Here is a 15,358-nt window from a genome sequence, read left to right as displayed (position 1 = left end):
CCAGTGGCATGAAAGGGGAGCACAAAAAAGTGTAAAGCATACTTCTTGGCCTTCTAGGGAGCTTATAATTTAGTTTCAGTGTAAGGTACAATACATGCATGTATAGGCCAATACCAGTGGCAACTTAAGTTATGAGTTTGATGATACAAACTAATCAACAAGAGGTATTTGAGCTCAAGGATAGAGTTATCATTAAAGTCTGGCATAAGCAAAGAAGGAGTTTGTTGAAAGTGTTGGCTCTTAAAAAGGACATTAAAGGAAGAATAAAATGTGAACAGGTGAAAACATGATGAGAGAGAAGGCTAGCCAACAAATCAGGAGTAGAAAATCAGGATGAATTAAGAATGTTTCATGGGTGCTAGGAAAAGCTTATTCAATTTTACTTTTGCACTCAATTCATTCTAGAGCTTTAAATAAACCAGAGATATCCAAGGATTTCCCCATTTCCCATTTCCAGAGTGAATTTCCCTTTTTCTTCTTTTCTGGGCCATCCAAAAATTAGTACCAATATATATCATCTGGTCCCATAAAATTTCTAGTAACCTCTCTCATCTTGTATTTACCTACTGCTTATAATCACCAAAATATTTTTGAGTCATGATATCACCATATTTTATATAAACTCTCTTTCCCAGTTTCATGAAGGCATATCCCAAATTGTTCTGCATATATATATATATATATATATATATATATATATATATATATATATATATTCCCCCCCCCCCAAAAAAAAATGTTCCATAATCCCTGGAGAACTTCCATGCATAGCTCCCCCAAGGCTTTTCTAAATCTCCATCTATTCAGAGAAGGAAGGGTTTACTCTAAAGGGACTATTACATTTACAGTATGGAAGGTAGCCCAGGGACTTTAGGTGCCAAGAGGATTCTTAACCAAACCATTTTGAGATCCTTTGTTTGAAATGTTATTTGCCTGATGCCAGCCATAGTAATTGTGCTGTCCCTGAAGTATTAGAGGGCGGTGGCTAATTTTCACAGTAATTCAGGCCATCATTGTTTTAGATTGTGTTTATTGTCCTGTTCTCATCAGATGACTGCTGATTATTTTTCTCAGTGGAATCATAAATGTTTTTCCATCCCTTGGTAGATTTTGTTTTCCTTGCTCCAAATGTCTATATATATTTGCTCTCAGGTACTTAGAGTCTACCTTTATCCCAAGTCCTGGTTATATCTATTCTGAATGGGTTTGGGATGCCTGAGTACATTCACTTATGAGTATTAACTCCAAATCTCTCAACATTTCCATTTTTAGCCTCTGAATTTATTTTCACACTATTTACATCTTTCCAACCTTAAAAAATTGGTTTTTGTGGAGCAATTTTGCAAATACCACCCCATAGGCTACAGAAATTATACAACTCTATTCTAATGGATTTCATCAAGACTTACAGAGCTTTTGCTACTATAGCAAAAGAGCACTTCAAAGATAGCACAGCCCTCATCTCTTGGTCATAGATAAATGCATGTACTTCAGCTGTCAGAGATGCTCTTAAATGAGAAGAGAACTCTATTAAGGCTTATGGAGTTAATACTTGCTATGGAGACTGGGACTCAAGCAGATGGCATTGTTCGTTAACACTCTCATTTAATGAACTCTGAGAAACCTGGCATAAGAACCTTTATTTGCCATTTAATTTGCCTGTGGCCGCCCAGTATACCAGGAACAATGTGAGGGAACAAGAGCAAACTAGAGGTTAGAGAGGGAATAAAGCAAAGAACACAAGAAAATGGATGCTTTTTCATTTTAAATTCCTCTCCACTGGATCCCTGACCTTTTTGTGTGTGCTGAAGAGCTACTTTGCTCCCGAGTCAAAGCTTTGCCATCTACTACAGATAACTGTGACAAGCAATGATTTGCCTGTGTAATATCATTATTCATTTTTGTTTTCACTTGATCAGCAAACAGAAATTGAAGACTTACTGTGGTTCATTAAAACTACATGTTTTTTGTGTGATCTATTTATCTTTTTAAAAAGAGACAATTGAAAAAAAAGGAAATAAGTGTTTTATTTGAATGATTACACTGTATCTACATTAACTCGGCTTAGGGTTTTTTATTCTCCAAATTTTCTACAATCAGTATGCATTATTTGCTTGTTTGAAAAATAAAACGTGATATAAAAAAAGGAAAAAAAAACACACAAAAACTACATGCTGGCCTTCCCCAATTGTAGAATGAAGAGGCAGATCTCGTGTTTGGAGTACCAATGTAGTTTTTCTGGCACCTGGGAGGGTGAAAAGGGCAAGCAAAAGAATTCAAGTTGGGTCATGGTTAGACTGTGCTCATGCTTTGCTCCCTTTAAGTCTGTGCTCCTAGCTCCAAGAGAAGTACCAAGAGACCGGTAAGAATGTATTATGTACCTGTTACAGTTGCCTCATTAGCTCTTTACTCAGCCTTCAAATACATATGGTCCTCCTCAGGATGTCCCTGGCCATCCATTCCAGCCTGCACTTCTCTTCTCACTTTTTTGGCTTAGAGAACAGTTTGACTGATCCTTTTGTGTACTGATTTTGCTCTTTACGTTTCAGATGTGACCAGCTTGAACCTAACAAAGGTTACTTCAGCGCAGCCCCAGGGACTAGTACCTCACTGTCTCTCTTGCCACCCTTTCCTGCCCCCTCCTCCCAACACATCTCTAGAGTGTTGCCTTGGCAGGCAGCCTTGATTTGTGGAGGTGTGACCAAACCCTGCCCAACTCTGCCTAATTTCAGGAGGTGACTTAGCAAAGCCGGCAAAATTCCTCCTCACGTATATGAGGCTTTCGCTCCCCTTGGTATTCAGGGGGAAGAAACTGTAATCCAGCAGTAAAAGCTGAGTAATGGCCCCGTCGATATTGGGAGTGCTGGGAGAGAGACTATTACTTCTAGCAGTTGATGGTGCTCTCCAGAGAGTCTTTACCTTCTATATTTTTGGCATCTCTGATCACTTATAACTGTCCACTCTAGTTCACGCCACATGGACTCAGCATTTTACTATCCAGAGAGCTTCTGAGAGCCTTCTCCCCTTAATCATTCTGCCTGCAAAGCTTGACTCAAAAGAATCTAGAAAAGTCCACTGCTTTTTGTTAAAATTTCTCATTGTGTTTCCTATAAAAGGAAAGATCTTGTTTACAGAATGTTTCTAAAACAAATCCTCCCTTCTCTTTTTTATATTCTACCGCTGTAAAATACCACTGTAAAAGCTCGGTGCTATAAAAATATATATGCATATTCATTAAATATTCCATTAATACAAAAGTATCTCATAAACATACAGTCTCGATTACTCAAAACCATTAATATGCTTTACAATTCCTTGCCTGGTGGGGCCTCTGCCCTTTAGCTTCCACGGCTGTGTTCAGATCTCAGAATGATTGCATCACAGTGTATGACTACATAAGCTTGAGCAGCTCTCTCAAGCTTCCTGAATTTCAGTTTCCTTATCTATGAGATATACAGAGATAGTACCAGCTGCCTTGCACAGCAACTGTATGGAGGTACCTAGTAAGAGAGATACTGAAAACTTATTCCAGCCTCTCTCATGTCTAGGGATGGAGAGCAAATGTCCCTGGAGCAGACCTTCTTTGTTTTAGGAAGTATCTCCTAATTGTCTCATTTGTAGTTATGCAAATATAGGATGAATAAATTCCCACTGGCTGGGACAAAAGTAGTAAGAAAATCTTGCCTGACTCAATCAAGACTTCCTTTCCTTGAGAACTCTGATATTAAAAGCTTGTCATGGTGGAGGGGTAGGTCAATTTGTATAAAGAGCTCTGGGTCTTCTGGGAGAGGGTAGTCCAAGACCCACAATTCCTACTCACCAAGATATGATGTCAAGGAGACTTGTTGAGGTGATACCGGTAATACTCAAGACAGTGCTAAGGAAGAGTGAGGATGTCAGGCTGGCGTAGTGGAGAAGAACTGAGCAAAGGAGTGTAAGCTAAGGAGCTACAAATTTATTACCCAAACTGGGTCACCACTCTACCCTGAGAAAGAACGTGGAGAGCAAGTGTTTCCCAGCAACAGTAAGCAAGCCTTAGCTTTGAATGTACATGGCTAATCTTCAAAAGAAACCTTCTGGGTGTCCAAAAAGCAACAACAGTAATAGACTGATCAGATTCTCATTCTCTCTCCTCCTCGTACTTTAACTCCACTTCTTCCTCCTTCTCCCTCTCCTACTCTCTTTGGCACTTTAAGAAGTAAAAACTCCCTTTGGACCAAATAGGTCCCTTGAACAATATTAAGGTGGTAGACTCAATAAGGAAAGTACTGGATTGTCTACTAATAAAACAAGTGGTCAATAAAGTAAAAATATAAAAATACAGAGATGTGATTATGTTTCATTCTGCTAGGCTGTCAAAATGTAGTATACCAGATATGGGTTGGCTTTCACAGTGGAGATTTACTGGTTTACAAGTTTACACAGTTGTGAGACTGAGAAAAAAGTGTCCAAATCAAGACATGCTTTCTCCCTGATGAGAAATTGCTGCCAGAAATTCTGAACTCTTCTGTCACATGGCAAGACACATGGTAGTGTCTGCTGGTTTCTCCCTTCTCTTCTAGGTTTCCTTACTTTTAGCTCTGGCTTCCACAGCTTTCTCTTTCAGCTTCTGTGGCTTCTCTCTCTTCCTCTGAAATTCATTCACTTATAAAGGACTCTAAGGAGAAGATTAAGACCTACCCTGGACTATGCCTTACTGAAGTAACCTAATCAAAACGTCCCATGCACAATAGATTTACACCCACAGAATGGATCAACTTTAAGGATATGGTTTTCTGAAGTACATACAGTCTCAAACTACCATATATATTTCAAGCCAGTAGAGATCATATTAGTTATAATAATGAAAGAGTTCATGCTCTGTAAAAGTTTTGTAACTAACAATACTCTGTATAAAATATAAGGATTCCCTGTGACCTTTTCCTGAGGCCCAATATACTCCCAAGTTTTCCTAACTTGTCTGAAGGGCTCCAGAGATCAGCCAAGATCTAGAATAAAAAAGAGCCTTCGGAGACGTGCTTTGAACTAACTCTTTGACTCTGAAATGAAATAGTATAAGAGGTATTTGAGACTAGAACTTTGGATTAAGGAATACCATAGGTCAATCAGCTCTGAATTTACATGGTAAAGACTATGTTAAGGCCTTTGAAATAATTTCCTAATTCCCATAGAAATAGTAGAAAATAGTAGAGAAGGTCCTCAATACCACGGACACCATTGTCCTATCATCTAAAGTGGTTGCCATCTCCTGTATGGCCAGGAAAGAGATTTGACCTTGGGATCTAGAGATTTCCATTCGTAGCCAAGTTCTTAGCCTCCAATTCCCATCTCAGCTCCCTTCCCAAAACTGTATCACAGAGACCACCATCCTTAGCCAAGTTCTCTGGCCACCCTGCAGACATGGCCTTTTCCTTAGTCGTTTACTATTCATACCCGACCTGCACCATTCCTCTCTTGCACAGCAATGTAAATTATGGCCTCTTTTCCTTTTATGTTTTCATTTTTCCACTCTCTTTACACTACCACATGACAATCCAGCAACTCTTCTCTCCCAATTATCACACCCATGACCCTATGTCATGCCTACTTCTAAATCCCAATTTCTAAAACCAATTCCCTTCACCCTGCAAAGTATTCTATAATTGCCATTAAGGTCTTCTTGCTATAGCTTACACTGATGCCTGGCACAAATCATGTACTCTGTAAGTATTTTATTTTTGAATTAGGTATTGTTTTCTTTAATGGACTTAACATATAAGGTATTGAATCATTTTCAGGCACTTAAAAACATTCTGCCTTGTTGTGAATATTAATGGTCTTCTTCATACATTTTACCACCTTCATACTTCTCTCTTTCTAGCTGGAGCTCCCATACCTATTGCTATTATCAATAATAAAGGTTGCTGTATTTTATTTCTTCATTAGCTTATTTATATACCACCTTGTACTTTTTCTACAAAAGAACTTAAGGAGACATAAGAATGCTTAAAATATAGTAATATGACATAAATTTAAAATGAGTGAAAGAGAAATAAAATTTTTAAGATATAAAATGAGTAAAAGAAAAAGTCAGTTAATACAAACCTCCACACCATAAGAGCCCATTCAGCTGTTCAAGATGGATCAGAAATTTGGCTTTGGAGTTCTTAGCCACCAGGTCCCAAAGGAAAATACAATCACTTTAACAATCCATGTGTTTGTAAGAGGAAGAAGAAGAGGAGGAGGAGGAGAAAAGGAACCACTCAGAAGAAAAACAATTTTTTGGGATGTTAAGAGCAGATGGGAATGTCTCCCCTGGGGACCCTTGAAAAGAGTCCTGGAGGTGCAGTGAGCCATGTTCCCACAGCACGCTTGGGGGGAGAGGGTGAACATGGCTGTTTTGAAAAGTGCTTGCACTGAAAGCCCATGGCATTTTTTCCAAAGACAATGAAGTGTAATCATCTTGACGGGGCTCTCGATGTGAATGACATGGTGCAGATACGCAGATCTCTGCTGATCAGACTTAATCCAGGAGTAAATATTAAGATCTGGAACAACAGATGCAGTGCAAAACTTCCAAGAAATTTTCCCTGGAGATTGCTTCTGTCAGCTGAGTTTTTGCTTAAAATTGGGTAGCGATCACTACCAACTGACAAATGTTAAATAAATAATTGATTGATTTAATTATAAATAAATAATTTATATTTAATTTTGAATAATCGAGAAACCAGCCACTTGTCTGGCCCTGTGCTAGGCACTGTGTCCATTATCAGGAGTCCTCATGGTGGGTGTTAATATCCAGATTACATAGCTAAGGAAGCTGAGGCTCTGAGAAGGTAATTACTGGTTTAAGTCCACATACTAGAAAGTACGGTTATTAGAAATTGAAACTGAAAACAGATAGTCATTTTTTTTTTGATAATGAGATTTTCCAACCATTCAGAAAGACAGAGAGATTAATGTAACAAATGGCCACATACCCACCATCCATCCAGATTTGACAAAAGCTAATACTTCCCCCTGCTACGGTCAGTACACCAAGTCGCCTCCTGTTAGTGCTTCTTCAATGTCTAAGAGATGGTAACTAACAAAGACTTGAAGACTGCTTTCTTCCAACCACACCAGCAGGGAATTCCTGAATGCTCGTTTTATAAATCCATAAATGTCTTTGGCCAATATGGCTTTGATTGCATTGTTTTAAGCACATAGAATTTTTTTTCTTTTTCTTTTCTTTTCTTTTGTTTATTTTTTGGCTTGCATACAGGCACAACTGGAAACTAAAATCTTAATGCTTCCTGAAGAAGAAAGGCTTAGCTATTGGTTCATCTGCCAACTTCTGAGGAGGGAAAATGCCAGTTATCCTCACCTCCAAAGGATTCCTTTGCAATTAGAAACATAAATGTGTTGCTATCAGGCAATTTTTTTTTTAGGAGGTACCAGGGATTGAACCCAGGACCTCTTACAAGGGAAGCAGGCACTCAACCACTGAGCAACATATGCTCCCTGATGAGAGTTGTTGTTTTTTTCTTTTGTTCATTTGTTTTGTTTTTAGGAGGATCAAACTGGGGACCTCATATATGGGAAGCAGGCACTCAACCACTTGAGCTGTATACATCTGCTCCCTGGCAATTTTTTCTTTTCCATTTGGCTGAATGCCTTGTCGAGAGAACATCTATCTCAAGTGAGCCATTTTCTAGGAAAGTGAACCTTTTCATCTAAATTCAATGGCAAAATTTTTAATTCAAGAAGTTAAAGTGGATTCAAGATCTCATAATCATGGAAAATGGATTGATTTAAAATGCACTTTTCTTCTATATCCAATTTACTACAGGCTCTGGACAGCCACAAAAAGAAAAAGAAAAACTTTCTAAAGAAAGGTGATCTAAAAAATGCACATTTCAAGAATAAGAAAGAATAAAGCTTTAGTTGGCCAATCCCTTAACCCACCCTTTAATTAACACTAAGACGACAGGCAGAAGAGTGAGGGCAGAGTCGTGGCAGATACTGACAGATATATATGTACTGACTCCCTTCAAATAATTTCTATGAAATTGTAACAAAATGACCTGTTTATTTGTCACTATATTTGTTACCGCATTTAAGTGAAAAATGATATTGCTGTACTCTCATAACTTTCCTTTGGACTATTATGTCTAAATCACCATGAATTTAAGAATTTGTAGGAGATGCAATTCGTATTTGAGTAAGCAGTCCTGAGCTCCAAATCTCCCACTATTGGCATCCAGAAACTAACAAGAAATTTCAACAACCTTGCAAAAAAGTCAGTTTGCTTGTCAATGTTTTACTCACCAAACTGTTTCAAGAAATAATTGAAGTCCTTTGCTTTCTTTATTCAGACTATAAAGATTTGTACTCTGTTCTCGGTTCAAATTTTTAGATGATTTTCTTAAAGCTCTCTCAGTTTTCTTTTATGACTTTAAATAATTTTCCTTTAGACCCTTACCATCCCAAGTAGGCTGTAAATGTTTAGACTTTGCACCTAGGGATAATATACAACAGCAGTGAGACGCAGCATGCCTGCATCTACTGAACCAGGCCGTAAAAACATTATATGAGTCCTTAGGACCAAAAATCCACAATTTTGTATGTGTGATTGTGTATGCCTGAAAAGTATCATTTGGAATGATAAATATTTGCAATTAGGAAACACTTAGTGATCTTATTGATCAATTTCCCTTCATTTTATAGAACTGTAAAATAGCATGGCAGTCTGTCCTTAAAACAAGCCTTTTGACTCTACCCATCACTCCGCAGCACCTGCACTGAGCGTCTGAATTTTCCAGGCAACATTTCTTTCCATTTTCTTCTTCCTTTTTTTTTTTTAAAAAAAAACTTTTTTACTTTACCTGATGTATGGATGACAAAGCTTTGGCTCTGGTTTAATTCAAATCTCAGGAAAGCTCAGGGGTAGAGCATTTGACTGCAAGTCACAATGATTTCTTGTAGCCATTCAAAAAGAACAGATCTTCTATCTATTTTTATAGTTAGGTTTATTTCTCTAGTCTTGTAAAGAAGCAGACACTGCCCTCCTCTCTTTCATTAACCTAAAAAAAAGATACTCAAATCTAGCCAAATATTTTAATACTTCCCCCACCAAAAAAGTACAAACACACACATGCACGTGTGCATACACACACAGGAACATACACACCTACACTCCTGGGCAACAAAACTGATCATTGGAAAGCAATACAATAAAGGAGACAAAGAGCATTCGGACAAGGCCAGTAAAATTCTCTCATTTCATCACCAGTTTCACACTGCTGAACTCTGGTTGATCCTGATCTAACAGCCTCCCGTTACCATTTCTTGGTGCCCCAGCTCCAACTGGACATTGGATACGGAGCTTGAATCTAGCCATTAAGGACAACGTGCCTGTAATCAAATACTAAGACAATATTATCTCAGAGTGCACATAGGGTATCACTTTCTTGCTCTTCTTAAGTATTCATAGCTAAATGATTTATGGGCACACAAATGGATATAATGTCCCATAATATATAACAGGACTAATATTTAATGTGTTTCTTTTTTACTTTGTTTGAATAAAATCCCCAAAAATACTTTTAGCAAATGATCATTAATTATGTGCATTGTCAAATGCTCTCTGGTTTTAATAAGCAGGCCTCAGAATTTACAGTCCCCAGCTCTCTGTTAGTGCCCATAAATTCAAAGTGGGTGACACTGCTCAATAAAATAGCCCCATCACCGGAACAGAAGCCTCAAATGGTTCACTTTTGGACATGCCATGGATTTTTTCCAATGCCTATAACACAAGTAGAAAATATCCTATTCAGAATGTTATTCCTAGGAAACTCTCAGATTAACTGATGTAGTTTTGTTTGTTTTTCTTTTTGGTTTTTGTTGGGGTTTTTTGTTTTGTTTTGTTTTGTTTTTAAATAAGACCATACGATCAACAAGGGCTAATTTGGGCCTTGTGCCTGTGGATTTTATCAACTGCGTCTTTTGGATAGATGGACTATGAGCCAGAGATGAAACCACAGTGGTTTCTTGGGGACTATTTATCCCCCAAGATAAATATATTTTTAAAAAACTGAAAAAATTTAAAGGAAAAATGTGTAAATAGAGTTGTGACTTCATAGTCAATTTACTTAATCTTCAATAGTCTTGGCAAATCCATTATGCACTTGGGATGTCAGAGGGGTCTACAAATTACCAAGCTGTTTGAAGTTTGCTGCTTTCCGAAGTGGCTTTGGTCATTTATTTTCCCAGAAATGTTATTTCTTCAACTTACAAGGTATGTAATAGCAAGGTCTTTTAAGACAGCTGTCTGAACGGAAAATGATTATCCACATTTCCAAAGAAAAATGACTTGTTCTTTATGTGAAGTCCCCCAAGAAGCGCTTAACATTTTAAGAATATGAAAAGACCAAACTTCAATTCTCAAACTCTATAAGAAGTGTCCATGCAAAAAAGGGAAATCCTGAGAAAATAAATGGAAGGATGAGCAGCTTTGACCTGAGGTGGAGGTGGGTGTGTGCATGCAGGATTATTTAGTCTTGAATGCTTTTTGTCTGAAAATCTCTCAATACTTTAGATAAAAAAGGAGCATGTAAGAAACTACTGTTGTTTTGTTATTTGAATATCAGACTGGGAATTGAAGAAAAATGTGGACCTTCTGTTTAAGCTAGAATCAATGATTGAGTGTGGCAATACTAAATACTAGGGTAAGTGACAAATCAAATCAAGTGACAAATCAAAAAAAATATCAAGATTTTTTTTTCATTCTGGAGAATCTATCCTATGGAGATTTAAAGTATCTAACCAAGAACAGGAAATGCATACACCACCCTGACTTTTATGTTGGGAAACTGCAGAACAGAATATAACAAGTCTACATTGCCAGTAGAGACCTCATCTAAAAAAAACATACTTTTAGTCAAAGCCTCCAACTCAAACACAAAAAACAACGATATAACAAAAGGCAGAAGCACATCAAATGTAGCTGATATTAATAATAACAATAGAAAACTACAACTGTCAAAAAGGTTTACAGGGGAAACGGACTTGGCCCAGTGGTTAGGGCGTCCGTCTACCACATGGGAGGTCCGCAGTTCAAACCCCGGGCCTCCTTGACCCGTGTGCAGCTGGCCCATGCGCAGTGCTGATGCGCGCAGGGGTGTCCCCCGTAGGGGAGCCCCACGCGAGCCCCACGCGCAAGGAGTGCACCCGTAAGGAGAGCCGCCCAGCGCGAAAGAAAGAGCAGCCTGCCCAGGAATGGCGCCGCCCACACTTCCCGTGCTGCTGACGACAACAGAAGCGGACAAAGAAACAAGACGCAGCAAACAGACACAGAGAACAGACAACCGGGGGAGAGGGGCAATTAAATAAATCTTTAAAAAAAAAAGGTTTACAGAAGGTGAGTAGCATAAAGAGTAAGAAAATCAAATTTAGGAACTACTGAATCAAAATGTAACATTTCAGAGTTAGGGAAGTTGAGAGCCACTGCATACAGAATACTGGCTTCTTGACTCCCTAGACAGTGCTCTCTCCATTAAGCAAGGCTGAATCTCAGTAGAGCCTTGTACTGCAAACCTCAAATAATCATGGCCTTGATGCCAAGACTACCAAACTTTGGCTCACATCCCAACCCTCCAGCTTCCTTTCCCAACAATAGTCTTTTCCTGATTTTATTGTTTCATATACAGGTATCAGCTTCATCCTAAAAGAAGAATCTCCTATCACCAAAAAAGTAGAAGGTCATCTAACCCACAAGATAGAGTTTATGCATATTTGTTTCAAAGATGTGGTAAACCTCCCTAGCGTGACAAAGGGCTACTCCTCCCACCGCAGGCAAGTAGCTGCTCTGTTTTCCAGGACAGACAAACCTGTTTCTCATAGCAGGCAGGGCTGCCTTCCCTCATCTTTCAGCCATTATCTGTCATTATCTGCTACTCTAGTCTTCCCTTTCTTTTTTCTTACTAGAGACCAAAATAAGGAATTTCCCTTGAAATCCATGTATTGTTCCACTCTCTCTAATGCCCATTCAGGATAGCTCTTGGCTCTTTTAAGGGACCTGCTTTTAGAGTCTTTGGTTAACTTCCCACTTGCTGCTAATCTGACTGCATCATTGTCTTACCATCTTGCTGTGGCTTTAGAGGGATCCTGTTAATGTTATTTGGTACAGTAAGCCTCAAGGCGCTGCCACCATTGTTGTTCAAAAGCGTTTTGTCTAGGAGCTCTTTGATGGGAGAAGTTATTTATTTGGGTTTGAGGTTGTACTTTGGAATGGGAAGAAGGGTTATGGGGTCAGGTAGCCCCATTAGGGAAGGAATTGTAACATTAAACAAGAGCACCAAAGCAGGATTTATTATTTTCCAAGTGATTCACCCTCCAGGAAGGAAATATTTGCCTCTCCCGAGCAGAGAGAAATTGTTTCACAATGTTCACCATTGAAACTAAAGCACAGAAATGAGATTAGAAAGGAGAAGATTTTTATTTTGCTTCTATGTATTAATGCATAAGAGGTGTGTTTGAAGATAGGGTGGGAAGGACATAAATAGATTTTTTAAAAGAACACAGGGTAATTAATTGTGAAGGTAAGAAAGAGGCTCCACAATTGAGGTTTTATTTACCTTTCAGGGAAGCAGAGAACCCCTTTTGGAGTACATTGGTCCCATAGTGATAGCTGCCTGCCAAGCTTGAAAATTTGTTTAGAAAGATAAAATCAGAATGGAAATTCATCCCCTATCATGTGCACCCTTAAAGTCAGGGACTCAGTAACAAAAGCATCTCGACATTTTTGGCAAGTAGTAACATCTGGCAATTTCATTAACCCACAAGTTTTTCATCTGGAAATGGATCCAGATGTTTTAGGTGAAGTTGCATTGGCTCTGAAAGATCTGGATCCTTTTGGCAAAGTGCTATTTTGTAGACTGATATCAGATCCTGCAGTTCTATCTACATGAAAGTGTCCAGATTTAGTTTCTATGTACTTTAAACCCAATGGAAAGGCAAAATGCTTTTGTAATGTGTGTCCTCCATACTCAAGAGTCTGGAGACTGACCAGTGCTCTGCTGGCTCCTACAGACCACCCATTAAAAGAAAAGAAAAATAACCATCCCTGGAGTTTAATGCAAGGCATAAACATTTACTACTTTATTAGGTATCATGCCCTCACAGAAATTGGCTATTCCCCATTGAACTAAACCAAAAGAAACTTAGATGAATCAAGAAGACTCAAGCAAGTGATCTATCACATCTCCCTTCTCACCTTTGAAACAGATTATATTGCAACAACTCAAACCAATAAACATACAACATTTTAAAACCTCCTAGAGGATCAGATTCTATATTCATTATTGCTAGTCCAGGCTAGTTCTTACAAAGTCCCAATGAAAGGAAATTGAATTTACTTGGTGTTAACCACCTCGCTCCCTATACAGTGTTTTCTGGGTATCCATGGAAGCAAGGGAAGTTGTTACATTGCTCCTCTCTGTCTATCCTGACCTTCAGGCTGATCTGGTACTGCAGCCCAAGTTGTATGGCTCTTACTACCACCACTGCAGTTAACCTAATCCCATTGCTGCCCTAACTCCCTTGCTACTTTTAATGGTTAAGGTTTAGGATTCAAATCACTCTCCGGTTTAGAAGCTGTGCAACTTTGAGTGAGTCATGTAGTCATTTGGTTCCTTCATCAGAAAATGGAAGTTATAATAGTATGTACCCAAAGAGCTGCTTTAAGAAGTAAACAAGATTATTTATGCAAAGTGCTTGCCATTGTAAATGCGCAGAAATTGTTATAATTGTGTGTGTTTAAAATGGCCATTGCTAATTCTTCCTGTTGTTGGTCCAGCTCACCTTTCTAGTACCATGAGCCCATTCCCTTCCTTTACTTCCTAGTTCTGGCAACTCTCACTCAGACATTTGGATCCTTGACCATTAGACAAAGGTTGTGCTCTACTCTGATTTCAGAGCTGACGATGGGGTCCCAAAGCTAAGACATGAAAACCTTGGCAGGGTCCTGTATCCAGAGATAAAATAACAAGATCGAACCATTTGGGTTTGACTTTTTACATTCCATATATCTCCCCTAATTCTCATAACAACCCTATGATATAGAAAGAACCAAAATGATTGTCTCTGTATTACCAATGAAGGAACCAAAGCTCATAGAAAGTCAATAACTTACCCAAAGCCAGTTAAGAGAGTGGAGGCTTACACACCTCCCATCACCTTACACTGTTGAAATCATATCTGAAAATCTTGGTCCCCGCACTAAACTGGACCACTGGTAAATCTCAGACAAGCTGGTCCCAGAGGGTCAAGAATGTGAAGAAGAGGTGACTCCTGCATGTTTCTGGGAAGTTTTGGTGTCTCAGAATGTCTTCCTCCTTTACCAAAGAATAAAATACGTGCTTTCTAGTTTAACCTCAGCACTTGCTTTTCTTAGGCTTTCCTCCTTTGGGAAATATAGCCATGTAGTAGCAATTCCCAGTTTTGAGTAAGCATAAAAATCACTTGAAGGGCGGTGGACTTGGCCCAGTGGTTGGGGTGTCTGTCTACTACATGGGAGGTCCGTGGTTCAAACCCCGGGCCTCCTTGACCCATGTGAAGTTGGCCCATGTGCAGTGCTGATGCGCACAAGGAGTGCCGTGCCACGCAGGGGTGTCCCCCGTGTAGGGGAGCCCCATGCACAAGGAGTGCGCCCCGTAAGGAGAGCCACCCAGTGCGAAAGAAAATGCAGCCTGCCCAGAAATGGTGTTGCTCACACGGAGAGCTGACACAACAAGATGACGCAACAACAACAAAAATGAAACACAGATTCCTGTGCCACTGACAACAACAGAAGTGGATAAAGACGACGCAGCAAATAGACACAGAACAGACAACCGGGGTAGGAGGGGGGAAAGGAGAGAGAAATAAATAAATCAAAAAAAAAAAAAAAAAAAAGAATTACTCGATGAAATTTGATTCAACGGCTAAGGCCCAGAGATTTAAGTCATATAGTAAGTGTATATTTAACTTGATAAGAAACTGCAAAACTGTCTGCAGAGGGGCTGTACTATCTGCAATCCCAACAACAATGTATGTGGTTCTTTTTCCAGGCCTATTTATGCCCTGGGGCTGTGCAAATTCTCTTTTCTTGCTTTCTCTTCTTGGTCTTTATGTAATTCCCTTCTACTGATAGTGCACCTGCTTGAGATATTATTTTTTACTCATTAAATTCACTGATCATGTGATGTGTCTAGGTACTAACCCTCTGTATTTTGTAGATCACTTTCCAGCAATATAGCAAGTCTGACACAATCATAAAAGAAAATTAGAGATATTCTACAGGATTTCAGTAACTACCAGTAATCTCTTAACGTGATTTTAAACCAGATGCATTATCTAT

Source organism: Dasypus novemcinctus, chromosome 7 (assembly GCF_030445035.2).
Source record: "Dasypus novemcinctus isolate mDasNov1 chromosome 7, mDasNov1.1.hap2, whole genome shotgun sequence".
NCBI lineage: Eukaryota > Metazoa > Chordata > Mammalia > Cingulata > Dasypodidae > Dasypus > Dasypus novemcinctus.
The sequence above is the reverse complement of the archived record's forward strand: the minus strand, read 5'-3'. Positions refer to the sequence as shown.